Raw genomic sequence first — 27,095 nt, forward strand, 5'->3', positions numbered from 1 at the left:
CTGTTGAACAAATTTCTTTCTCTAATGAGCAACTTCTTTTGATATGCCAGGCTGCAGCTGCCAGGACTCTTGGAAATCTATAGAACAAGATGTACCATCCCAAAACTCCTCATTGCCTTAGAGGGCAAGGATAGGTAAGATTTTCTTTCTTAGAGCTTGGCTGTAGCCTCTAGCTTTCATCCAGGTCACACCAAAGATTCATTGTCTGCAGCCAAGCTCCAACCCCTCAGACAGAGACAAACACATACAGAATTTCTATCAAGCGTTCTTACAACTACAATACCCACCTGCTGAAGTGAAGAAACAGATTGACAGAGCAAGAAGAGTACTCAGAAGTCATCTACTACAGGACAGGCCCAACAAAGAAAGTAACAGAATGCCACTAGCCATCACCTTCAGCCCCCAACTAAAACCTCTCCAGCGCATCATCAAGGATCTACAACCTATCCTGAAGGACGATCCCTCACTCTCACAGATCTTGGGAGACAGGCCAGTCCTCGCTTACAGACAGCCCCGCAACCTGAAGCAAATACTCACCAGGAACCACACACCAAAAACACTAACCCAGGAACCCATCCTTGCAACAAAGCCTGTTGCCAACTCTATCCACATATCTATTCAGGGGACACCATCCTAGGACCTAATCACATCAGCCACACTGTCAGAGACTTGTTCACCTGCACATCTATCAATGGGACATATGCCATCATGTGCCAGCAATGCCCCTCTGCCACGTGCATTGGCCAAACCGGATAGTCTCTATGAAAAAGAATAAATGGACACAAATCAGACGTCAAGAATTATAACATTCAAAAACCCATCGGAGAACACGTCAACCTCCCTGGTCACTCAATTACAGACCTCAAAGTCACAATACTCCAACAAAAAAACTTCAAAAAAAGACTCCAACGAGAAACTGCAGAATTGAAATTAATTTGCAAACTGGACACCATTAAATTAGGCTTGAATAAAAACTGGGAGTCATTACACAAAGTAAAAACTATTTCCCCTTGCTATTTTTCTCCTACTGTTACTCACACCTTCTTGTCAACTGTTGAAAATGGGCCATCCTGATTATCACTACAAAAGTTTTTTTTTTCTCCTGCTGATAATAGCCCACCTGAATTGATTACTCTCGTTACAGTTGGTACGGCAACACCCATTTTTTCATGTTCTCTGTGTCTACACATCTTCCTGTATTTTCCACTGCATGCATCCAATGAAGTGGGGTTTAGCCCACAAAAGACTATGCTCAAATAAATTTGTCAGTCTCTAAGGTGTCACAAGTACTTCTCATTCTTTTTGACAGAACAGAGACACTGGATTTATGGCTTATTACAACCATCTCTAACCCATCTCCCCCCCCCCCCAATTTTTTTTGTCCTATGACTGCAGAGGTGTTAACGGGCCACTCTACCTTGAATGGTCCCCTACAATATGTGCTAACTACTTATGCTAAACAATCTGTTCCATCTTTCATTTTGCTGTGACACTGGGAGTTCCTTTCCCAGACCTAAAGAAGAGCTCTGTGTGGCTTGAAAGGTTGTCTCTCTCATCAACAGAAGATATGACCTCACCTACCTTGTCTCTCTTTATTTTTTGGTGCATTTTGGTGCATGCTAAATAACTATTACTAATAAAAACAACAGCACATTTTCAAAACTGTCTGTATGATTAATAGAAAAATTAATCTAGGAGTGATATTACTCCAACAATTTCTCACTAACTCATTATTGCTGAATGTTTATTATCTTCTAGACATACTTCACTAACTTCACAAACTGACAGGTCCTGCTCCATTAGCCTTCCTGTCTTGTACTCCTCAGTCAGTGTAACCCCAAGTGTCTATTTAAAAATCTAATCTGTTGCAAAAAGGTAGAATTGTATGAAATGTACTTTACATCTTGTTTCCTTTCCTACTCTGTTTCCTTCCCCTGCTACAGAAATGGTGCTTGTTTATACCATAGAAGCACCTGCTCCTGGTGCTGAGATATCCCTTCTTAAGGCAGGCCAAGTTTTCATCTTCATGTTCCTTATCCTGACATTAAAAAAAGGTTCTGCAGTTACATTAACTATTCTAGGCCAAGCCAGCTAAAACCAGGCATTGTGCTGCCAGCAAACTAAGAGCTGATCAACAAATTTCAGTCAAAACCATTTTTTGATAGAAAATTTAGTTTTCAATTAAAACAATTTTGTGAAAAGTGTCTGCTTTCTGTGGAAAATTCTCACTTTTTATCAAAAAACTAAACATCAGGAATCCAACATTTGGAAATGTTGGCAGGGTACCTCATGGGAATTACAGTTTGGGTACCTCATACTCCCATTCTGCTCTACAGGTTGGGTTCCCCAGCTAGATTATCTCTCCCATGATACACCACAGCCATGGGACTTCTATGACACACCACAGTGGATCAAAAGGAGGAGAAACAGTGATCAATCATAGAAGATGTAGTCCAGCCAGGGAAGCTGGCCAGCACATGGGGATATGAAGCACCTCAAATGCAACTCCCATGAGGCAATGTGGTAACATTACCAAATTGAATTTTTTTTCAATTTTAGATTTTTTGCTGAAATTCTGAACTTGTGTGTGAAAATTTTTGAAGAACAATTTTTTTCCCAGTTTTGTCAAAGTTTTCCATTGTGGGAAATGGTTTTCTGATCAGCTCTGTGACAAACCCACTGTAGTTTAGGCCAACAGCAAAATTACTCACCTCTCTCCCTCAACCCCGAGGAGAAAGGAGGAAAAGCAGGAGACAAAATTCCTTCTTTAGGAATATTCCTGAAGTGGCAAAGCAATGCCCGGTTCTGTCCCTTACTATGGTCTGTGTCCTTGTGGTACAATGCAGCCCTTTGTTTAAAAAAAAAACCCAAAACCTCTCACTGCCAAAAGGCCCAATTCTGAGGTCTTTACCCAGGCAAAACTTCTATTGGCTTCAACTGGGTTACACCAGTATGGCTGAGAGCAGAGTTTGGCCTATAGCCTTAAAGTGATCTTAAATTGCTAGAAATACAGGTGAACCAAGCAGAATTAAATGGGTTCAGGTGTTCTGGATGCCAAAAAGGCCCATTTCTCAAGTTACTAACATCTCTTTCCAGAACTATAACGTATGTGAGCTCATGGGTTGATGTTTGGCAGTGAGATCAAAACACAGTGCCCTGTTAAAGAGAAAAAAATAGTTCCTTTTTGTAGTCTTCTGATACCAGTGCCACCTACCTAAAGAGAAAAGACTGAAACAGGCAACTAGATACTGAACATTTCAAACACCCCCCCATCCCCACCCCCACCCACACACTCTTCTTTTTTTTGTTACTTCCTATGACTGGAGAGGTGTTAATGAGCCACTTCACCTTGTGCTTATGCTAAACAGCCCATTCCAGCTTGTATTTAGCTGTGACTTGAAGAAAAGCTCTATGTAAACTCAAAAGCTTGTTTCTCTCACCAACAGAAGTTGGTCCAATAAACGATATTACCGCTCTTCTCACAAATATTTCAGATTGATTAGAAACATCATTTTTTCAGCATAGTTCAATGCAATGAATTCTTGTAATGTTGACTATGAACTATTTTGAATGTTGCTTTGTCCTTTTCTTACATACATATACGACTCTAGGCTGAGAAAAAAATGTGGGTTTTGAGTAATCAAGTATTCAGGTAACGTGTAATGGAAGTCTTCAGGTGGTCTTCTAGTAGCAGTGGTCCATATGAATTACGATATTGCTCAAGGTCATTAACTTACAAAGCATCACTGATTTTTTTTCTCTTATACACAACTTTTCCAATTGTCACAATCAACAATCTGAAATAATATATTTGCTGCAATGCTTTCGCCCATCTGCATTAGGAAAACTCCATTGTGGCTGATCCAGTTTTCAGAAATACATTGAGTCTAACACAGGGTTAATTCTCAGAGGAACAGGATTTCCCAAACTCCTTGCCACAGAAGGATTCAGTTGAGCTAGGCAGCAGAGGGATAAGGTCTTAAAGCTAGAGCAGCCCTGCTAGAAAGTATCATTATGGCTGCCCAGGCTGAGGGAATCTTCACTAGCTTTAATGGTCATTTAAATAGTTTTCATATTTATACTCAATGAATGGCACATATTCAGTGAGATCTGCCCTACTCCTCAGTGAGATCTACTCCCTTCTGGATAACTTCTCAGAAGGGTTTCCATTTGATGTAAGGTTGGGCTGAAGAGTGCTATCCAAGTTAGTCTGATTAATGACTGGTGTTTTTCTTTAAGTGAGGTAGTTAGTGAAATAGATGTGTTTTGTCTGGTTTTCCCCACAGCAGCTATGCTGTTGTGACAGACAGAATTCAGTCTAAAGAATTCAGTCTGACCGGCATGAATTTTATCTGTATAAAAACTGATGACCTTAATAATTAGTGTTCTGTATGTATGCTCCTTACAGATATAAATTTCTCTGTCTCGGCTGCCTGCAAAGTGCTCACTTCCTTTTACATGGTAATGAAGTATTTCTAAAGGTATCATTTAAAGTTGTTAGCCCTGCAAAAGAATGAGTAACAGCAGCCTCGGGGGAGGAAGAGTGAACAGGACAGCAGTTTGGACTGTGAGGAACTGACAGTCCCAGAGAATATTGACTTGCTTGGAAATGAGGCAGCCAAACTGGTATTCAGAAAGCAATGTGTTTTATTTTGCTAACATGAGACATCATACAAGAGAAATCACTATCTTGGGCCTAAGCAGTATACTAATGAGAAACCAATGACATGCAAGGCCAAATTCAGGCAGGGTGTAAGCAAGTGTGTTAAACCTAGTTAAGGCATTATCCACAAAGGAAATTTTTACTGGCTATACAGGTATAAAAAATGTATTAAAGTAAATGCTTGAAATGAAATATACACAGGTTGAGAGGGAAGGTAGTGTACATCTGGAGTCAGGCTTGGGTTATGGGGGGTTACAGACCGTCTGCAAGGATGAAAAGATACATACATATTGCATAACCGGCATAGACCCAGATTGGGGTGCAAGGGTTTTTAAAGTGTCAGTGAATAAGTGGGCTTGGGTTTGCCACCCATGGAATGAATAAGGAGTCCAAGTCAGTATCGGTGGAACAGATAGGTACATAGGTGGGGTGCATCCCTTGGTCCCTCAGGGAAGGAAGTGGGTTATTTCCCTGGTCGGTTGTCTTAATTACTAGTGTGGTATTGGCGGTGTCCGGTGATGTGTTCGGTATAAATGTCTCTGGACCACCTGATGGCATCAGACACCATGAGCTGTCTCATGAGCCGGGCATAGCGTCAACCAATCCCACATGCTCTCAGAACAGGCTCGTTGCGGGGGTCTCATGAACCCAGGGCTCCCACAATCAGGGCGTGTACCTGGACTTCATAGCCCTGGGCTCTCAGGGTCTCAGCCAGCGAGGCATATTTCGACTCCTTCCATGCTCGGGCCTCGTGGAAGGCAGGTGACCAGTTTTCGAAAGGCACTGTGACGTCTACCAGGAACTTCTTTTCTACATCCGTCACAACGATGTCGGGTCACAGTCGGCTGTCTGTCCCGGGATGGCGGAGTCAGTAGTGATCTTCCCCAGGGAAGGTGGGATGGCTTTCACTAGTCGGTTCTGGATGGCGTTGTGGCGGTGCCGCCAGGCTACAGAGTGCTGCTTGCATCCACACAGGACGTGCAGCAGTGTCTCGTTCACTACACTGGTATTGTTATACCAATGTAGTCCCTCATGTGAACACTCTTATTCCAGAATAAGAGTAGCTTTTTTTCAGTTTAGTTAAACCTCTTCCCCATGACAAACTAAAGCCACTGTTACACCAGAGTGTCCACATTAAGGGTTATACCAATATAAATGTAAGGTTAAATTAATACTGTAACTCCATGGCTCTCAACTTTTCCAGAATACTGTCCCTCTTTCATGAGTGATTTGGCTTGCGTACCCCCAAGTTTCACCTCACTTAAAAATGACTTGCTTACAAAATCAGACAGAAAAATACAGGTTTCACAGCACACTATTACTGAAACATTGCTTAATTTCTCATTTTTACCATTTAATTATAAAATAAATCAATTTGAATAAAAATACTGTACTTACTTTTCAGTGTATAGAATATAGAGAAGCATAAACAAGTCATTATCTGTATGAAATATTAGTTTATACTGACTTCGCTAGTGCATTTTATGTGGCCTGTTGTAAAACTGGGCAAATATCTAGATGAGTTGATGTACCGCTCAGAAAATCTTTGTGCACTTCAGTGGTACATGTACCCCTGGTTGAGAACCACTGTCTTCACTTATACCAGTATAACTTTCTCATGTAGACAAGGCCTTACGCCAAGTCTGAATTCTACCTGTGGACTTCAAAGGCCTAACAGTGTATAAGACTTGAAGGTGTCTCCTTATACAGACATACTTTTTTTGGTATGTAGGACATGAAGTATGAGCTGGGATAAAGTGATTACTTTGGAGTTGTGAGTCAGGAAACTAAAGGCTTCTCTATACAGGGAAATTGACAAGAACAGCTATTCTGCAATAGCTATTCCACAATAGCTCTCTGTGTGGACGTTCTTATTCTGGAATAAGAGCATTCACACAGAAAGCTATTCAGGATTAGCTACTGTGCTTCAAATTTATACCTTATTCTGGAATAATTTAACATGTAGACAACTCCTAAAATTATTCTGCCATGTGAGATTTTGAGGTAAATTATATGACGGAGTTTAAGTTATATTTATTATAATAATATGTATTCCTAGGATATCCATTCACCATAGCATCTGGGCAGCAGTGCTTTATCTAGTTGTGGTTTTATATTATTATTTTCTCTCCAATATCTGTAGTACTTAAAAAAATCATTCACAATTAACTGAATTGCACACAGGGCCACTCAGGGAGGATGCCAGGGACTAGGAAGTGGCATGAGAAAAGCCAGCAGGTGAGGTAATATCTTTTATTGGACCAATTTCTATTGGTGAGAGAGACAAGCTTTCAAGCTACACAGAGCTACTTCTTTCAAGTAGCTTGAAAGCTTATCTCTTTTAATAAAAAAAATTATCTCCTCTCACCCTCAGTCTCTCTCCTGGCACCAATAGCATTGCAAACAAAAAACAGTGCTACTTATGGGGACACAAGACCAGGGAATCAATAATGTGAGCAAGATGGGTACTGGCAGGGCTTGAGCAAGAGATTAAGAGCATTTAGAGATGAGATGTAGGCAAGGCTGAACTTTGCAGGGCCTTGAAAATGAGAGTCAGAAGTTTCTGTTTGTTGTAAATAGAACCCTAGAATCCTGGTTTCCATTTCCCTGATCAAACAACTACACAACCTACCATGCTGACCAATATGGTCTCGTTATTTCCTTGTTCTCTTCCATCTGTCTATATCCATCTGTTCTCTCTCACCCTATGCGTAGACTAAACTCCTTGAGGCAGGAACCGTCTTTTTGTTCTGTGTTTGCATAGCACCTAGCACAATGGGGTCATGGCCTACAGTGCTAGCTACAGGGCTACAAATAATAAAAATACACAATGAGTCATTCTGCGGGGGGGGGTGTCTATATTTATATACACATACTCAACTTTCACTATACTTAGTACTAAGTACTTAGTCTCTAAGGTGCCACAAGGACTCCTCATTGTTTTTGCTGATACAGACTAACACAACTACCACTCTGAAACCTATACTTAGTACAGGTGTGCCACATTGTGTCAGCATGGCATCCAATATTAAACTAGCAAAGGTTCTGGTACAGCCCTCATCATCATAACATTGTGCACAATTAATTTCCCTTCAAGCTTTCTATAGTTGCTTTCCTTCTTCCATGATTTATATGGCACTATGGGATTTAATATGTTACAATCTTTAATGACAGCTACTGTGTATCTGAAACTTGACAGAAATTGCTGCTAGTAGAAAATTAAATGCTGAACTCTTTCCAGTAATTCAGAACGTTCCTAACTGTAACACTAATCCATGCAATATATTCTAATTACCACAACAGGTCCATTAAAAAAAATCTTCCACGTGACCCGTTTGACTGTTGTGCTGAAACATTTTGGAAACCATCTGAAACAGAATCCTAGATAATACTTTGACATCAGTGCTGAATTATGTTACATCAAGAAATCTGAATCTCTATTATTACAACTAGTTACAAAACACCTTGATTTAAGATGACCAGGTGTCTGGTTTTCGACTGGAACACCAGGTCAAAAAGGGGTCCTGGAGGCTCAGGTCAGTACCACTGACCGGGCTGTTGACTGTCCAGTTGGTGGTGCCACGCAGCGGGGCTGGCAGATTCCCTGCTGGCTGCCGTGCTGTGTGGCTCCCGGGAAGCAGCCAACATGTCCAGCTTCTAGGTCCAGGAGGGTCCTCTTGCTGCTCCGTCCCCCGCCCACAGGTGCAGCTCCCATTGGCCACAGCAGGGCAGGGCAGGGCAGGGGACAAACTAGTGCACCTAGTAGGTGGCTGTTGAGGGGTCATGGTACACACTTCTCCCGCTGCTGCTCTTCTCCTCCTGCTCCTCTTGTGGCTGGGCTCGAGCTACAGTGCATACCCTGCAGTGAACCGCGGTCTGTCACCCCATTGCCAGCACCCAGGAATTGGAGGAATCTATCCCCATCTCTGAGTGCTGGGAATGGGGAATTCTGCATCCCCATCCCCCTCACTGAATCCCTTCTCATCCCAACCTCTTAACACCTCTATCCCCCTCACTGTATCCCTTTCCATCCCATCCCGCTCTACCCTCCACCACTACCCATCCCTGTATCTCTTACAGTGCTCTCCTACCCATCCTCTCTACCTCCCAGAGCTGCCACACCCATGTTCCTCATCCTCCGCAGCCCTGCAATGCATTCACCTCCATACACTGCTGCACTCCCATTATGTCCCTATATACCCCACGCCTCTCACATCCACATGCACTTATAGTCTTCTGCCTCCCCTGCATGCCCAGCCACCCCACATACCCCCCTATCCCTCCTCTCTCCTTCACTGCCCCCTCATCTCCACCCTACTATCATCCTTGGCCTCTTTCCCACCCCATCCTCTCTCTTCCACCCGCACCCCTCATATTTTCCCCTCCAGCCCACCTTCCTTCCTTCCTTCCCAGCTGGGTGTGTTGGTGCAGGCAAGTGTGTGCATGCATGCAATGCATTTGTGTAAGAGACTGTGTCTTTGGGTAGAGAGGTGTGTGTATTGCTGCATGTGTGTATACCTGTGTGAATAAAATTTGCAGCCTAACTCTGACTTTTAATTCTTTTGCTGGCTTGCGCACAAAAAAATTTATGACATAAAATGTGTGTATTCATTTTATAACAAGTTTTTAAAAGAGAAGGGAACTCTAAAAGAAATATATTATTTCTTAAAAAGTGAATGTTGTTGACCAGTAATTGCAGAAGAGCCAATGTATCATATATTTCTCGCCACCTTTGACTAGCTAGATCATAAACTCTCTTTTTATGTGTATGTCCAGCACCTACCACCCTGGAGCCCTGATCTTAGTTGGGGTCTCTAGGCACTAAACAGCAATTGTAATAATAAATAATGTGGCAGTACATGTGTTAGTGCATGCTAGATGTGTACACATGAATACACACTTGTATCTGCAGTAGGTGTAAGCATTAGTATTTACAGGTTTATTTACCTGTCGGCATAGGTACTCCATTCCCAGAGAGCAGGTAGGATAGGAGAAGCCATCTGTTCAACTTAGTGCTGTCTGCATTGGAAGTTTGGTCAGTATAACTGCAAAGTACCTTTACCGAAATAAATTTGTAGCGTAGACCAGGTCTGCGTCTACATGCGCATTTTCCTGGTCTATGTTATTTGCATGCATTTGTTGGAATGCTCTCATGCATCCAAAACAACTTGCATTTGTAAATTCAAATATTGTGTAGTTAGGCACCTAAGGCCTGATCTACACTTGAAACTTAGTTTGACATAGCTCTGGCACTCAGCAGTGTGAAAAATCCACACCCCTGAGCACCATAGCTATGCTGACCTCATAGCTAGGTCAAAAGAAGCATTCTTCCATCAAACTAACTGCCGTCACTCAGGGAGGCAGAACAGAACCGCTTCTGCCAGCTTTCCAGCAGCGGAGAGTTCTTCTCATAAAGTGAATTCTCCACCAAACTATCTCTGGTCCTTTTAAGGCCTCTTTGCTTAAATGGACCAGAAAATCCAGTCCCAGAGTGAGTGAAAGTGTGTGGACACAGAATATTCCACTCTAATCAAATCTAGTTCATTCAAGAGAACATAATGTGAGATATGGGGTACCAAATGCATCGTACAGTAACTCAGAAAGGCCTAGTAACCACTTCCTATTTAAAAGTCCAACCAATCTTTCTGAAATTCTGCTATGTTAACAAAATGCTGTTTCTTTTTGCAAAAACTCTCAGTACTTTCATCACTGAGAAAGCTGAAAAATTGGGAAATTTACAAGTTTACAACAGAAGGGAGCCTACTTAAGAGAGTCTCTCTCAGTAAATAAACCCGTGATGTTTTCTGTTCAGAGATAAGTTTAAGAGCTTTCTATTGTGCACAGTGTGGAAGCATTTCTTCTTTCATTTCATCTGCTGGTTATTTAATAGTTCTGTGGTGGGCTGAATGGTTTCTCCTTTGGCTGAGGGTATGGCTACACTTGAAACTTCAAAGCTGCGGCACTGTTTACACTGGCGCTTTACAGCGCTGTACCTTGCGGCGCTCAGGGGGGTGGTTTTTTTCACACCCCTGAGCGAGAAAGTTGCAGTGCTGTAAAGCGCCAGTGTAGCCAAGGCCTAATATTTAGCTTTCTTGAAAATCTTTACTTTAGTAATGTTTTCCTACGATCCAAAGATATTAAGCATAACTGCATTACATGGGGCGGAGGGGAATCCATATTCACTGCATGGTCTTGCTTTTCAGAAAAAGCGGACCCCTGACTGACTTAGTTTAAAAACAAAAAAAACAACAACACTAAAACAACAATGACCCAATCTATGTAAATACATGTTTCGTGAGTAGGAATAATGGAGAAAACTGATGGCCTATAGTGAAGCAAATCAATTTAGTACTTCCATTTAAATTACTTCTCCGTACAGCAATAAGGAGCAATTCTGATCTTTCTTACACCAGTTTTATATGGAGTAACTCCACGTGTGTAACTCAAGTCCTTCCTATTTACATCAGTCTGAGAGAAGAATCAGATTAATAGCACCTCAGAAATAGCCTTTCACTTATTTCAGTGCTGTGAACACTGTCACTTGCAGGTTTCCATCTACATGGAGAGTTTTGAATGGATGATACTGATATAACTAGCTGTTTGGGCCCAGGTTGTAGCACTAGTTGCCTGCTGAGCAAGGGTTGGAAAGCAGACTACCAGGAATCAGACAAAGACAAGAAAGAAGTGAGGGTATTACAGAGTGCTGCAGAAGGCTTATTTTATTAGGGTCAGAGTGGAATCTCCTTGGGCTAGGCTTTCTAGTTGAAAAACAACTTCGGTGATGACTATCAAGAAAGTTCTCTTTATTTTAAGAGGTATGTTTACCTATACAAAGCTTCACAATTTCTATTCAATTCAGAATTACACAACTGTTCATAGATGGTATCCTTGACCTAAATGCTTGCATACATTTTCTGGAGTCCTTTTTACATACAGAAAAGACACAGTCTTTTTACCACTACATGTTGTCCTCTCCTAGTTAGTTTGAGAATTGCATATCAAGAGTATAAAAAATATTGTACAAGTGACCGCAGATCTTTCACCAACACTGTTTGGCTTTTGCCTCAGTCATATCCTGCCATCTTGCATTGGAAGTAACATGATTTATCTTCTTTGCATATGGACAAAGTTGTGTATCATTAGAAACTGCAGTTTTATGATACTCTACCCACACTGAAAGATTAGTATATTGTAAATTTTAATGCCTTTGAGGTTACCACTGTAAGAATTACAGGGCAATTTAGAGCAATGCTGTTAGCACTGATTCACAATCTTTTAGCCAGATAAGCATTACTAAACAGATATCAGAACTAGAAACAACGTGAAATGAAACTTTTAAACACATATACAGAAAATATGCCTATTAGCAGATTTGTAATTTGTACAATCATTTAAAAGTAGAGTGACCAGATGTCCCATTTTTAAAGGGAGTGTCCCATTTGTTGGAACTTTTTCTTATATAGTTGCTTATTACCCCCCACCCACTGTCCCATTTTTTTCACAGTTGCTATCTGGTAACCCTATTTAAAAGAATATCAGGCTTGATTCTTCATTCCGTCCAAGCCTGTCGACAGAAATTCCAGGCTCCAGGGCCAGGGCCAGGGCTGTCCCTGGAGCAGGGGCAGAGGTAACGAATCCGTCACTTCCAGGACCATCCATGCTGGCCTGTGGGGCCTCCCAAAGTGCGGGCCCCAGAGCAGTCTTGCTAGCCTAGATGCCCTGCTGCCCGCCCAGGCAACTTAAGAGGGCCTGGGGGTTACTGCAGCAGCAGCCATGGCTCCCCCGGGCCCTTTTAAATCACCTGGGCCCCTGGGCAATTGCCCCCCTTGTCAGAGGGCCTGATTCCATCAGACCAGTTTTACACCAGTGTAATTCCCCAGAAGCCAATAGCGATACACATGTAAAAGCCAGCGTAAGAAAGTGGAGAAGCAAGTTCATTGCTTGTACCACATCAGAAGTTACTCATGGTGACAGCTGGTCAATAAAAGAGAACAAATTTTGAGAACATTTTTGCAAATTTAAACATTTCATGAATGTTTTACTGAAAATGTTTGGCTTTTGATTTTTCCAGCTTCCCCCTTCAATCCCCCTAGCCCCAATTTTACCATAAAAAAGGGATGCAAAAGGGGGGCAGAAAAAGCAGAAAAAAATAAAAAAAAAGTTTTATTTTTTATTTAACAAATGGCAAATTTCAACAAAAAATTGTGGGGGAGGGGATATGAAGTTTTCATTTTCAGAAAAGGCCACTTTCATCTGAAAAATTTTAACCAGCTACATCCATAACAAATACTGGGAACCATCAGTCCTGGAGCAAAGAGCTTGGCTGTAAGTATGGCATATGTCAACTTTCCTTTTAAATTTCAGAATATAAAAAAGTCATGGAAATCCATTCAACATTGAAGATGATCTCACTTTGCATTTCTCCTACAGGCAGGCGCTGCACTCCATTGCCAATCAACAGGGATGCTAACACCACCAGTTAATTGCATGTTGGGACATCTGAATATTTGCATGAAGTGAAATAATCCTGATGCAATAGCTATCCTCATTTCTTATTCACTGTTATGGATAAAAAGCATAATATGGTTAACACATTGGTGTTTTTCTCTATCCCTGCAAGATTCACAGATAATAAATTAGAGCAGGTGTCGACAACCTTTCAGAAGTGCTGTGCCGAGACTTCATTTATTCACTCTCATTTAAGGTTTCGGGTGCCAGTAATACATTTTAACATTTTTAGAAGGTCTCTTTCTATAAGTCTATAATATATAACTAAACGATTGTTGTATGTAAAGTAAATGAGGTTTTTAAAATGTTTAAGAAACTTCATTTAAAATTAAATTAAAATGCAGAGCCCCCCAGACCAGTGGCCAGGACCTAAGCAGTGTGAGTGTCGCTGAAAATCAGCTTGTGTGCTGCCTTTGGCACCTGTGCCATAGGTTGCCTACCCCTGAATTAGAGTATTAATGGTGGCTGGAAGAAAATCAAATTGCACAAGAATCTTTTTGAATTGGTCACAATCTTCTGTGCATCTCTCTTATGAAAATCATGAATACAAAGTCTCTACTAATGCAAATATCCAGCTTGGCCTCCATTTAAGTATCTTCTAGGAAACAATATGCCATTAGACTGTGGAGACCTATGTGAAGATGCTCCCATATGCAAATCACCTTACTCTAATTATGCTGTAGATTCCATTCTATGCAACTGTAGACAAAAGTCTACTGAACATGTTCATTTATCTTAAAGCCAAGATAAGTTCCAAATGCAATGACAGATGATGGGCCCTTTCCATGCCTTCATGTCCTCACAAAACAAAGGAAAACTGCTTAGATATTGGAAACATTATGATGAAATGAAATGGGAGTTGTTTCAGATATAAGAAAATAGCTTTGTGTCTCTATGTACCTTTAATAAGCTGGGTGGCCTAATACAGTGGTTCTCAATCAGGAGTACGCATACCCCTGTGGATATGCAGAGGACTTCCAGGTGGTACATCAACGCATCTACATATTTGCCTAGTTTTACAACAGACTACGTAAAAAGCATTAGTGAAGTCATATTTCCACATAAGACAATGACTGGTTTATATTGCTTTATATACTATATACTGACATGCAAGTCAACAGGAGCTGCAGGTGGACAGTACCTTTGAAAATACAGCCATTGACTTTAAATGGGGATTGCTGTAGCAAGAATAAGAAAATACACTTCAAGTGCTTAAGAAATAATATAGTTAAATTTATTACAAGTAGATTTCCTGTTAGAAGGGAGTGAACGGCTCACAACTTCCTATCCCATTGATACACTACATTATGGAAACACAGCAGCCACCATTAAAAGTTAACATTTCCTTTACTAGTTATATGGAGAACTGTCATATCATGAATGCCACCGCTGGCAAATGTTGATGTTCTAATAGCAATTACTGTATAATGGAACTCTTTCTAACATCGGTACCAGCTGTGGCCAAATACCACATCTGGCAAGTAACAACATAATGCAACACTTAGACATTTCTATATGTAAACAGTCTGTTTCCAAGAGAGACACTGACAATATTCTCAAAGTAAACAGTACAAAGATTTTCACCATGTAAGACATCAGAAGTCAGTAGTGATTTGCCACTCATTTTCAGTGCTTACTGTTTACTCGACTAGAAGCTTCTGTAACTCAGAGACCATGCTACACTCTGCCATCTGTCCTCCATTTTAACAAACAAACAAACTTAATTTTGGAAATGTTCAGATAACCAGCTAAGACCAGAATGGGAAATACAGAAGGAGAAACTAGAACTAAAATACAGCAAGAGAGTCTGTTCCAACCAGCTTGATCTATAAGCACAGAAAGTGGAACCCTTTTAAGAAAACCTATTCTTACAGAATTTTCAGACCAGTTTTACAGATTCAAAAGGTTTTGGATAGTTCTAAGCTTTTAATGAACTTCAAACCTCAAATCTTTCAAGGTTAATTCCTCATTCAGATTTTTTTTAATGCTGATCTTTAAAAATTAAACATTTTTCAACAATAGCATTGCTCTAACAAGCAGATAAACTACTCTGACTTACACCATTGTATCAAGTAGTTGTGGGAGCTGCCATATTTTAAGGGGTAGACATCCTGCCAGTATGACCTCTCTGACTTAACTGATGTTCTATTAGTCCAATAAACTTTCCATTAGAGAGGTTTATTGTCTCCTGGGGGATGGGCCACCAGAGTAATTGTCCTTGGGGAGGGGCTGGTAACTGGCTAGGACACAGCCAAAATGTTATGGCCTGTGTCATATAACAGGTCAGATAAAATGATCACATTGCTCGCTATTGGCATTGGAATCTATGAATCTACACAAAAGCAGCTGCCCCAGAAAGATACGGAGAGAAAGAAAGGTAGCTGGTTGCATCTCTTGAACAGATCCCAAAGATACTTGCAAAGGAGTGGAAGAGGAAGAGGGCCACTAAGTAGGCAGATACTACAGTTTTGGTTGTTATAAGAAATTAGCACCTTGCAGGACTGGGTCTTTAACTAGGAGATGACTCTTAAAGAGAGCTAGCCATATGCCAGCTTTGAATTGTTATTGGGGGAGGAGGCCAGAAAGGATGTTTTTGTAATGCCAGTGTTTATACTGAAATTACTGACTCAAGAGTTGGGAGAGGAGGCAAAACAGAGTTCTATCACAGATTGCATTGTTCTAAACCAGACAGCCTTCAAGTAGAGTTCACTGCCCATTTACAGGACCTAGTCACTAAAACCCTAGCTTTCACAGGCTTGATCCAATGTCCACTAGAGTCAGTGGGAGCATTCCCACTGACTTCACTGGAAGTTGGATCAGGCCAATGGACCTGACTGACATTTACATGGACTGTGGCCAATTTATTTCATGTTATTAATAGTGATGAGGGCAACAACCAAAGGTTAGTGGTGGTTGGATATAAGCTGAGGCATAGGAAGGCCTTGGTAAAGGGCAAAACATTGATGTAGAGGTGCTGCTCCTACAAAGTGCCAGACTTTATCAACTGGATGCATTGGTTATTTATTTATCACATTTGTTGCGAAAAGTTAGAGGCAATTGTGTGGGAGAGTTTGGCAGCTGGAATGGAGGAGTGGTGTTTCAGATATCAATCACTAGGACCCCAGATCTTGCAAGGTACTGAGCACCCTCAATGTCTGTCAGACTGCTCAGTAGAAACTGACTCAGCATACTTTGCTGGTTCAGGACCTAAGCAGATGCTGGAGGGCTGGGCAGCTGGAGATGCTTGCTATATATTCTTCCTTCCTCTTGTTGCACAGGGACAGTATTTCAGAGCTGATTTGCCATCATAATGTGGTATGCAACCACATATTGCAACCAATTGAGACCAAGAGTACCAGAGAGGAGAAAATAGATTGGAATGAAAACCCTCTTCTTTTGGAGGGAGAAGGAAGGGGTCCACAATATATTGCACAATCTGTGTCAATATCCCTACAAGAAATGCTTATCTGAGCTGTGCCTTATGAGCAAGACCACTGAAAAATCCTGAATGCAATTAAAACATTTATGTTTCACTTCCCCCTGCAATTTTATAATCCTCTCTTATCTATCAGTTTAGAAAGAATATTAATACTGGCATCAGCTGTTCTCAACCTCTTCTACTGAGCCTGCTTTCTCAAGCTGTCCCAGTCTTTCAGCACCCAGCCATAGCTGCTGAGAGAAGAGGAGACTCTGTGGTTCAGAGTAAAGAATGGAGAGAGGAGAAAGTCAAGCTCAGCATTGGAGTTAATATACAAAGGAGCAGATCCTTATTCAATGGAGCTGTGACAATTTACACCACTCCAGGACTTGTCCAAACACATTCAACTCAAGAAAGAAAAAGGAAAAAACCAAGAGACACAAATGATACAAAACTGTTGGCATCAGAGCTGCACTAGAGTCAAACAATTCAAACCTAGATCTGACCTTACACCAAATTCAAGGTGGTCAGGCATGAAGCTTAGGTTTAAGTCCATCTAATATTTTGAATGTCAAAAAGTTTTAAAGCTCCTCTTGGTAATTCTCTCTTCCTCAAAATCATGAAGTTACAGTGCTGAAGTACTGCTCTTAGCATGACATCATGCGAGCATCATAAAAACACATGGCAAATTGATTGATTTATGCACACAAACATCTGTGGTATTATTTTTAAGTGTGTGCTGCTTGTTGAGTCAAAAAATGTTCAAGACATTCAGTTCTATGAGACTCAATGTTCTATGAGATAGTCTACATGTTTTATATCAGTCATGGTCCTAAATAAATCCAAAACTCCCCAGCCATACAGGACTAGTTAAAATTCAGTTTTTATCATTTATTCCATTTGAGTCTAAGCTAGACTTTTCTAATGGTGGTGATTTTTTTTCATCCACATCTCCTCATGCATCTCTATACTATGCACAAAGAGAAAACCAGTTGTCATGTCGACTTCATGAGACTCAGAAATTTCCATTTCCCTTCCCCGCAATCCATTGTGGGGCTTATAATTGCTTTTGTTGACAACAAAAGCTTCAGCAATTAAGTCAATCGGGGATTGAAATTTAGGCAGAACACCACCTCATAGTTTGTTCTGAAAGAAGCAAATGTGGCTTATTTACAAAACAATGTGTGCTCCAACAAGTTGTTGGCGCCTCATTCAGCTGGAAACAGAGCACTCCGTTGATGGGATATGCACAACATTGGTAGGGTTGTCACTTTTTTTAGTCAGGCCAATACCAAATAAAAGGAATTTCATCACTTTTTTGTCCCAATCTGTCTCACTCTCCGGCTATGTCTACATTACACAGCTTTTAGCGACATGGCTTTGTCACCACAGCCAGTGCCACGAAAAGTCGTGCGTGTAGCTGCTGTTTGTAGGCTCTCCTGCTGATGAAAAACTTCTATCCCCAACGAGCGGAGTTTGCATTGTCAATAGGAGAGCGCTCCTGTCAACAACATGCTGTTCACAGGGGCACTTTTGTGGCGAGGGAGGAGAGTGTTAACACCTCTGAAAGACAAAAGTTTGTCATTCAATTGCCAGGGTAGACATAGCCTCCTATAAAGCAACCTGATTTAAACAAATCACACACAGCCATAAAAGTGACATGTTTAACTAGGTTCCAGTGTAGAACCGGATACTTTGGAAAAAAGAATAGAGCACAAAATATTCTTTAGGTATAAGCCATTTTTACAGAGTATGGTCATTTTTATCCATTGCTTGATCTCATAGAGAATCTCAGTAGAGATGGCCCTAAAATATGAAGAAATGGGTATTGAAACCCACGAAAATTTTGGCTTGAAGCAGCACAAAATTCAGATCAGGATTTGAGTTCAGGTTCCACACAAACTGCAAGGTGCATTTGGGACCTTCAAAGTGATCTCTTGTTGCCAGATTTTTCACATTATAGGTAAAGCTGGTAGTGCCACCTCTAGTTAAGGTTTCCCAATACTTTCATTTTCAGTTATTTATAAACTTTGTTAAAGTTTTAACTGTTCAGGTTAAAATTTTCCATGTGGATGTCTGCCACAGGCTGAATTTTGGTGGAAAGTTGTACCTCAAATGGTTCGTCCATTTCTGAGAATGTGCTTAGGAGAAAATAGGTCATTTTGTTCACACAAAAAAAAATTCTTACAATTCTTTTGTTCTGTGGTTGTAACACCCCCTTTTCCAAATTCAGCCAGGAACATTGCAACTAACATATTCTCACTTCTTAGAATTTGGCAGCAAAATTCCCCAAAGATTCCTTTTGTACCCTATGGGTATGCACCATCCCCACAGAGCAACTCAGCATGTTCCATCCTGGGGCTGCAGTAACTGAGCAGGACTCTCCTAGTTGCTGCAGGCTACTGTGACACCAGATGTTGGAAGACAGTAGGGAGATTCTCTAAGGTGCTCTTAATCCCCTCCTGCAGTGCCAACCCCACGCAGCAAGAGAGGAAAGCTACCTACCATACTGACATGCAGAGGACTGGGAAATGTGATGGAGGACAGGGTGAGAAGGAGCAGGGATGGTGGTAAGAACATGAATCAGTGGGGTGGAAATATGGGAAGGAGAAGAGGAGGTGGAATGGAACCATTGTTGGGGGATTTGATTATAACAGAGAACATGGAGGACAGCAGCAGAAGCAACCATAATCACTGAATATTCCCCTCCAGAGCCTGAACAAGAACCCAAGATTCCTGAATTTCAACCTTTCATCTGCTGTCAGCAAGTAGCTGAGTCTCTTCACCCACCTCTAGTGACTGCTCCACATACAGGATAACAACCAGTTACTCCATTAGCTCACGTGGGAGAAATCTCTGCTATGGATCTAAAAGTCTGAACCCTGCTGATGGCCCAGATGAAATATTATTTTTTCCAGGGTTTGGGGGTTTTTTGGGGGGATGGGGAGAAGAGAAGGGGTGCAGGGAAGTTAGTTAAGAAATTACATTAAAAACCCTATGTTAAAATAATGCTAAGTTTGCACAGTCAAGTATTCAGAGGTTAGGAAATATCAGAATTAAAGTTTCCTGTGCAACTTTAGTACAGCCCCCTTGTGTGTATACATTCTGATGCAGTCTTTAATTACATGATCATAAACTATTTTTTCCACAGGCTGGGCCTGCTCTGGGGATGAATGAGGATTGTCCAGTAAAAGACAATGTTGCTATCTGCCAGACCCCTGCCTTCATTACTTGCAGAAGTTGCAAGACATGAAGCAAATGTGGCAAGGAAATGCAGGAAAAAGAAAGGATGGTCTCCTGGAATGTCACCGTGAGAATCAGATTCTGCCCCTGCCTTTGCCACAGAGTTTCTAGGTCTTAAAGAAAAAAATGTTCATGGATGGTCACTAATTGTGTGTTCCTCATTTTCTGGGACCCGAGACACCTGGAGCCAGATTTGCCAAAATGCTGAATGCTCAGAGCTGCAACTGAAGTTGATTGGAGCGTACTACAAAACATATGAAGTGCTATAACAGGGGTCAGCAACCTCTGGCATGCGACTCGCCAGGGTAAGCACCCTGGTGGGCCGGGCCAGTTTGTTTACCTGCTGTGTCAGCAGGTTTGGCTGATCGCAGCTCCACTGGCCGCGGTTCCACTGGCCGTTCCAGGCCAGTGGGGGAGGCAGGAAGCCGCGGCCAGCACATCCCTTGGCATGCGCCGCTTCAAACAGCAGCCATTGGCCTGGGACGGTGAACCATGGCCAGTGGGAGCCGCAATCGGCTGAACCTGCTGACGCAGCAGGTAAACAAATTGGCCCGGCCCACCAGGGTGCTTACCCTGGTGAGCCACATGCCAGAGGTTGCCAAAGCCTGTGCTATATAATGCTAAGTACTCTGAAAAAGTCGGGCTCTAGCCATCTTAAATTGGGTAACCAAAATTAGTGGACTCTTAACAAATTTAGCCTTAATCCCCAGCTGCAAAAATGGGGAGAGTAAGATCTCTTACTGTCATAGGGGTGTTGTTATGATGAATTTATCAGTGTTTGTGAAGCACCATATGCAACGGTGAAATTCCCATTACAAAATACAGAAAGGTATGAATAATTCTGTGTTCGGGGCTGGATGTGGCTGGTGTTGCATAAATAAGGTCTGGGGCCACACATTAAATGTAGAGGATAAAAATAAATGTTAAATAATTACTCACTCACTGAATGAGGCAGGAGTCCTGTGGGGGAAAAAATTTATGACCAGGTAACTAAAGATGCACAAAGGGTCTGACTTAAGATGGCACAGAGACCCTAATTCTGACTATGCCTAACATTTGAGTGCATGACTTTTGTAACATGAATCTTCCTATAATGTAAGTTTTTTAGAGTAATTTAAATATAATGTAACTATAAACTCAATTTCATCATTAATAATGTGTGCAATAACTAGTAGCACTGTGCTTCCAGGGTGATTGATGCAAACAGCATATGGCTGTGAATGACATTCTTTTTCTTCTACTGGTTTGCAGAAAGAGGTATTTTAATTATCCTTTAACTTTATTTTCATAGACAGAAATGCTATTGCTTTTCTGAGTAAGCCAAGATTTAAATAAAAAAATCAATCATAATCAATCAGTAATGGCAGATTGATATTCAAATCAGAGTTTGCAGTTTTATAGCACCTGTAGAGGAGTATTTCAAATCACTTTATAACCAGGAGTAGGTATCCCCCTTTTACAGATTTGGAAACTGAGACAAAGAGATTTGAGGTGTCTTGCCCAAGATTAGAATGGGACTTCATAGGGAGTGGAATCCAGATATGGTGACCAGACAGCATGTGTGAAAAATCCAGGGGCGAACAGGTGCCTTTATAGAATCATAGACTTTAAGGGACCATTATGATCTAGTCTGACCTCCTGCACAACACAGGCCACAGAATCTCATTCACCCAATCCTGTATCGAACTTGTGTCTGAGCCACTGAAGTCCTCAAATAGTGGTTTAAAAGACTTCAAGGTGCAGAGAATCTTCCAGCAAGTGACCACGCTGCAGAGGAAGGGGAAAATCCCCCAGGGCCTCTGCCAATCTGCCCTGGAGGAAAATTCCTTCCTGACCCCAAATACGATGACCAGCTAAACCCTGAGCATGTGGGTAAGACTCACTAGCCAGACACCCAGGCAAGAATCCTCTGTAGTAACTCAGATCCCACCCCACCTAACATCCCATCGCAGGCCATTGGGAATATTTATCGCTAATAGTCAAACACCAATTAATTGCCAAAATTAGGCTATCCCATTATACCATCTGTCATAACATTTCTTCCCAGATCTGGACCTTAGCATCCAACATATGGGTGTTAGCATGAAAACCTCCAAGCTTAGTTACCAGCTTGGACCTGGTATCGCTGCCACCAGCTAGGGATTATACAGTGCCTAGCTCTCCCCAAAACCTTCCCTGGGGGACCCCCAGACTCAGATGCCTTGAGTCTTACAACAAAGGGAAATAACCCCCTCCCCTTGTTTCCTTGTTTCTTCCTCCCAGGCTCCCCTCCCTGGACGACCCTAGGAGATTCCCTGCTTCCAGTCCTGGAAACACATGTACCGAGAGATCTAATCTCTGCATACCCTCTGGTTGAGGGGGAAGAAAGTCAGGCTTAGTAAATCTAACACAAAGAGATTTTCCCCCTGACTTCTTCCTCCCATCAATTCCCTGGTGAGCTGCAGACTCAATTCCCTGGAGTCCCCACTAAAGAAAAACTCCAACAGGTCTTAAAAAGAAAAAGAAAGAAAAAAGACATTAAAAATAGTCTCTGTATTAAGGTGACAATATACAGGGTCAATTGCTTAAAGGGAAAAAATGAATAAAGAGCCTTATCCAAAAATAATACAATTTAAAACATTCCAGCAACTACACACATGTAAATACAAAAGAAAACAATATAAACCTATTGTCTTACTATCCTTGTACTTACAACTTGGAAACAGAAGATTAGAAAGCTGGAGATAGAAAAATCACTCTCAGAGCCGAGAGGGTCAGACCCAAGACAAAGAACAAAGAACTCACACACAAAACTTCCCTCCACCCAGATTTGAAAAAGTCTTGTTTCCTGACTGGTCCTCTGGTCAGGTGTTTGGTTCCCTGTGTTAACCCTTTTCAGGTAAAAGAACATTAACCCTTAGCTATCTGTTTATGACACCATCCTCTCCCTAAACTTTTCAAGCTTAGTCTTGAAGCCAGACATGTCTTTTGCCCCCACTACTCCCCTTAGAAGCAGGGCTGGCTCCAGTCACCAGAAAAACAAGCAGGTGCTTGGGGCAGCACATTTCTAGGGGTAGCATTCTGGCACCGGCCATCATAGGTGCCGACTCCAGGGCGTGGGGAAAAGTGCCCCCGTCGCCTCCGCTTGGCATCCGCCTGCTCCCCTGAGTGCGCCGCTGCCGCTCTGCTTCTCCCCCCTCCCTCCCAGGCTTGCTGCGTGCGAAACAGCTGTTTCGCACAGCAAGTCTGGGAGGGAGAAGCCAAGCGGCAGGGCGCTCGGGGGAAGCGGCGGTGGTGGAGCGGAGGTGAGCTGGAGTGGGGAGTGGTTCCTCTACCCCAGTTACTTCCTGCACACCCCCTCAGCTCACCTCCACTGCGCCTGCTCCCCTGAACGTGCGACCTCTCTGTTTCTCCCCCCTCCCTCCCAGAGTTGCCACCTGCAAAACAGCTGTTTTGCAGCAAGTCTGGGAGGGAGGGAGAAGCTGAGCAGCGGGCGCTCAGGGGAGGTGGCAGTGGTGGAGCAGAGGTGAGCTGGAGCGGGGAGCGGTTTCTCTACCCCACATTACTTCCTGCGCCCCACCACCCTAGCTCACCTCCACTCTGCCTGCTCCCTGAATGCTCTGCCACTCCACTTCTCCCCCCTCCCTCACCTGAGAGGGAGGGAGGGAGAAGCGGAGCAGCGGTGCACATGGGGGAACAGGCAGAGCGGAGGTGAGCTGGGGCGGGAGGTTGAGGGGGGCCCCCAGAAAACAATGAGGGGGGAAATGCGGCACGCCGGGGGGGAGGAGGGGCTGGGGATTTGGGGAAGGAGTTCGGAAGGGATGGAGTTAGGGCGGGACTGGGGGGCATAAAAAAAAAGGGGGGAGTGGCCAAAAATTTTTTTGCTTGGGGCAGCAAAAATCCTAGAGCCGGCCCTGCTTGGAAGGCTGTTCCAGAACTTCACTCCTCTGATGGTTAGAAACTTTCATCTAATTTCAAGTCTAAATTTCCTGATGCTCCAAATATCGGGACTATCCCTATAATATCAGGATATCTGGTCACCCTAAATCCAAATGCCTCAAGGCACAGCCCTCTGTTCAACCCACTGCATCATGCTACCTCCCACAGTTAGACTTATTTAAATATAATTATTCCCTTTAACTGTAAGGCCAGTGATAAAGCTGATCAACTGCAGGTTTTTCCTGGTGGTGAACTCAACCAGCAAGCAATTTCTAGTCATGTGTCATGGAAAATACAAGTACAAGCAAATGCAATGGGTGTGTGCATTTATCTGAACAAAAATGATTTATTATATTGGTTTTAAAAGTAAATTAAACAGTGGACCAAGGACTTCAGGCAATCTGCCAATGTGGTATCCAGAGCTGTAGCAGTTGGATCATATTACTTCAAAAGGGAAAAGAAGCGACAGCAACAACCTAACTCATTTTATTTGCAGCTAATCTGAGCTGGCAAAAGACACAGCATCTGATGGAATATTCACTCTATATAAATTTTTGTTTTTAAAGGATAAAATGTATCAGTCACAATTCAGACTATAATGTTAAAAAAATCACGTAATATTTTTACCTTATTATCTAACCCAGTGGTTCCCTGGGGGGATACGCAGACGTTTTCCAGGGAATACATCAACTCTTCTAGATATTTACCTAGTGTTACAACAGACTACATAAAAAGCACTAGCAAAGTCAGTACAAAGTAAAATTTCATACAGAGTGACTTGTTTATACTGTTCTCTGTGTTATATACTGAAATGAAAGTACAATATTTATATTGCAGTCAATTTTATAATTATATGGTAAAAATGAAAAAGTTAGCAATGTTTCAGTAACAGTGTGCTGTGACATTTTTGTAGTTTTATGTCTGATTTTTGTAAGCAAGTAGTTTTTAAGCAAGGTGAAACTTGGCAGTATGCAAGTCAAATCAGACTTCTGAAAGGGATATAGTGGTCTGAAAGATAGAGAGCCACTGATATAACAGGCTTAGTCACTAACTGGTGCACACTATACAAACTCTTTTGCCCCAGCAAGGTAAACTTAATTCCCATCATGCCTCATCATCAGAGATCAGAGCGTGCAACTACTGGGGTTATGAGTAAATCATCATCTTGCTTTCAGGTAGTGGCATCCTGTTGAATGTTCCAAGCACTCGAACCTTGCCACCGTTTTATGATTTTTAAGTTCAATTATGGAGGAGTAACTTGATCAGAGCACTGCAGTGTTTGCTGTTTTGGTATCAGACTCACACAGCTTTGTGTGGAGCAATATGGTATTAATAGCACTACATTTATTTATAATAATAACAAGAACATCGAGTTACAATAACAAGAATTAAAAACAGCAAGAGTTTTGGAAGGGATAGAAGCAATCAGATTCCAAGGCATATGCCAGTCTCTAATAGATGAAAGTTAGGAAAGAGCTTTCCCTGTGGGCCGAGTATTCTATGCCTGCCTACTTCAGGATTTCCTGCACCTTTCTCGATGCATCTGGCACTAGCCACTGTCAGGGAAATGACTACATAGAACATTGCCACAGTGGGTCAGACCAGTTCCTGTGTTCCTATGTAGAATATTAATACACTAGATTATAGTATCCATGGTATTAGTACACAGTAACGAAGTGAAATAAACCAGTAGTTTTCCCACCTCCCACAAGGTACCATACACTTCCCAAATCCCCCCTTTCCCCCCTCCCACACACACGTGTGACCCACTGGTCAATGTGTCCCTCTCTGTGCCAAATCCACAGAAGATGTGAGTCACTTCCAGCTTGACAGCCTAACTCTTTAGGTCAAGCGGTAGAGACATACTCTAGCTCTGGAAGACTCCAGCTCAATCCCTGGTATCAAGGTGGCATCTATCAAGAAAGTAGGGGCTCTCAGCAGTTTGAATCCCGGATGAGCTCCATTTAAGTGACAGCTGCTTTCTTGAAACAGATGATTGAACCAGAGATCTCCAAAGCTCAAAGTCTGAGTTTAAAGAACCAGGCTCCGTAGCTGGGGCTGTAACAAACAAACATTTTCTGTGAATCTGAGTACAGACAGAGGAGCATAACACACCCTAACCCAGGGGTTTCACTCACAACACAGGTTTGCCTCCAGAGTCCCAGCACGCTTACATCCTACTCCTGGGTCTGAAAGAATCCCTCCCTTTCAACTTAGCCTAAGGCCAGGTCTACACTTGAAAATGTTTGCCAGCATATCTACCAATATAACTCTACTGGCAAGTGGAGGCACAGCTTACCCCAGGGGAAAAGTACTTTTGTCAGTATAGCTTATACCAGTCCCCTAAACAAAGTAAGCCATACCAGCAAAAGCACATTTATGGCAGTACTACTGTGTCCACCCTAGGGCTTTTGTCAATATAGAAACATCACCCCAAAAACAAACAAACAAACGAACCACCACCATGACATTGCCATATCAGCAAAGGTTTCTAGTGCGGACCTGGTCTAAGATAATGCTGGGGAGAAAGAGGAGTGAGAAGGAGGAATTTCCAACTTTGAGAGAACTTTTGGAGCTTAATCTCATCTTCCCAGTGTCTCCCAAATTGCCACTGAAATCAAAGAGGCCAACATTTGTAAACATCCATGTGGGCAATTTGGGTGTGCAAATCACCTGATGCACACATGGGTTGGCACACACAAACACCCTTGCACAAATCCAACCCCAACTTATACATGTATTTTTTCACAAACACATTTTCTTGTGCACCCAAAATACCAAGGCCTAAGTTGGGAAAGCCTCCTCCCCAGTACGGTCTCTTCACCATATAACATGTTTTTCAAATTAACGTTATACCTCTTATGATTTCTTGTCAGCTATTTTAATGACCCTGGGGCAACTGGTAGGAAGGGACAGATTACAAATTCATTAACATCTGTACAGTACTTTGAAGAGCAAAAAGGCCAGGTCAGGGGCTAAGTATTTATTACTCAGCTTTAACTATGAAAGTTGCTACTGCTTCTCTATAATTCAATTTTTTATGGTCAGTTCCTCTGAAGTTTTAGGCAGGGAGCTGATCTCATCCCAGAAACTTTTGCTTCCTTTTCCCCCCTGCTGTTTCTTGGTGAGGCTTTATGAAGCCACTTCTGTTCTATGCCACACCAGCTCTCTCTTAACTTCACCTAAAGAAACTCTAGTCAGACTGTTCAGAGTAGCAGCTGTGTTAGTGTGTATCTCCAAAAAGAACAGGAGTACTTGTGGCACCTTAGAGACTAGCATATTTATTTGAGACAGGACTCAGTTCCTCATAAAACATTCAACTCTTCCTTGGGTCTACATCTTCCA

The 27,095-nt window shown here is 42.2% G+C and overlaps 1 protein-coding gene across 9 annotated transcripts in view; it reads right to left on the reverse strand.

The window, feature by feature from the left end:
- RNF152 (ring finger protein 152) overlaps nt 1–27,095 on the reverse strand; it is a 110,848-nt gene that overhangs the window by 78,252 nt on the left and 5,501 nt on the right. Inside the window, exon 3 of one of the 9 annotated variants that reach the window (XR_007772573.1) lies at nt 24,073–25,808. The exons of the other annotated variants lie outside the window; for them this stretch is intronic. The gene's annotated coding sequence lies outside the window, so the exon portion shown is untranslated. Of the gene's footprint in view, nt 1–24,072; nt 25,809–27,095 lie in introns of those variants that run through there. 9 annotated transcript variants of the gene reach the window in all.

This window comes from Gopherus flavomarginatus, chromosome 2 (genome assembly GCF_025201925.1).
Source record: "Gopherus flavomarginatus isolate rGopFla2 chromosome 2, rGopFla2.mat.asm, whole genome shotgun sequence".
In the NCBI taxonomy this organism is placed as follows: Eukaryota; Metazoa; Chordata; order Testudines; family Testudinidae; genus Gopherus; species Gopherus flavomarginatus.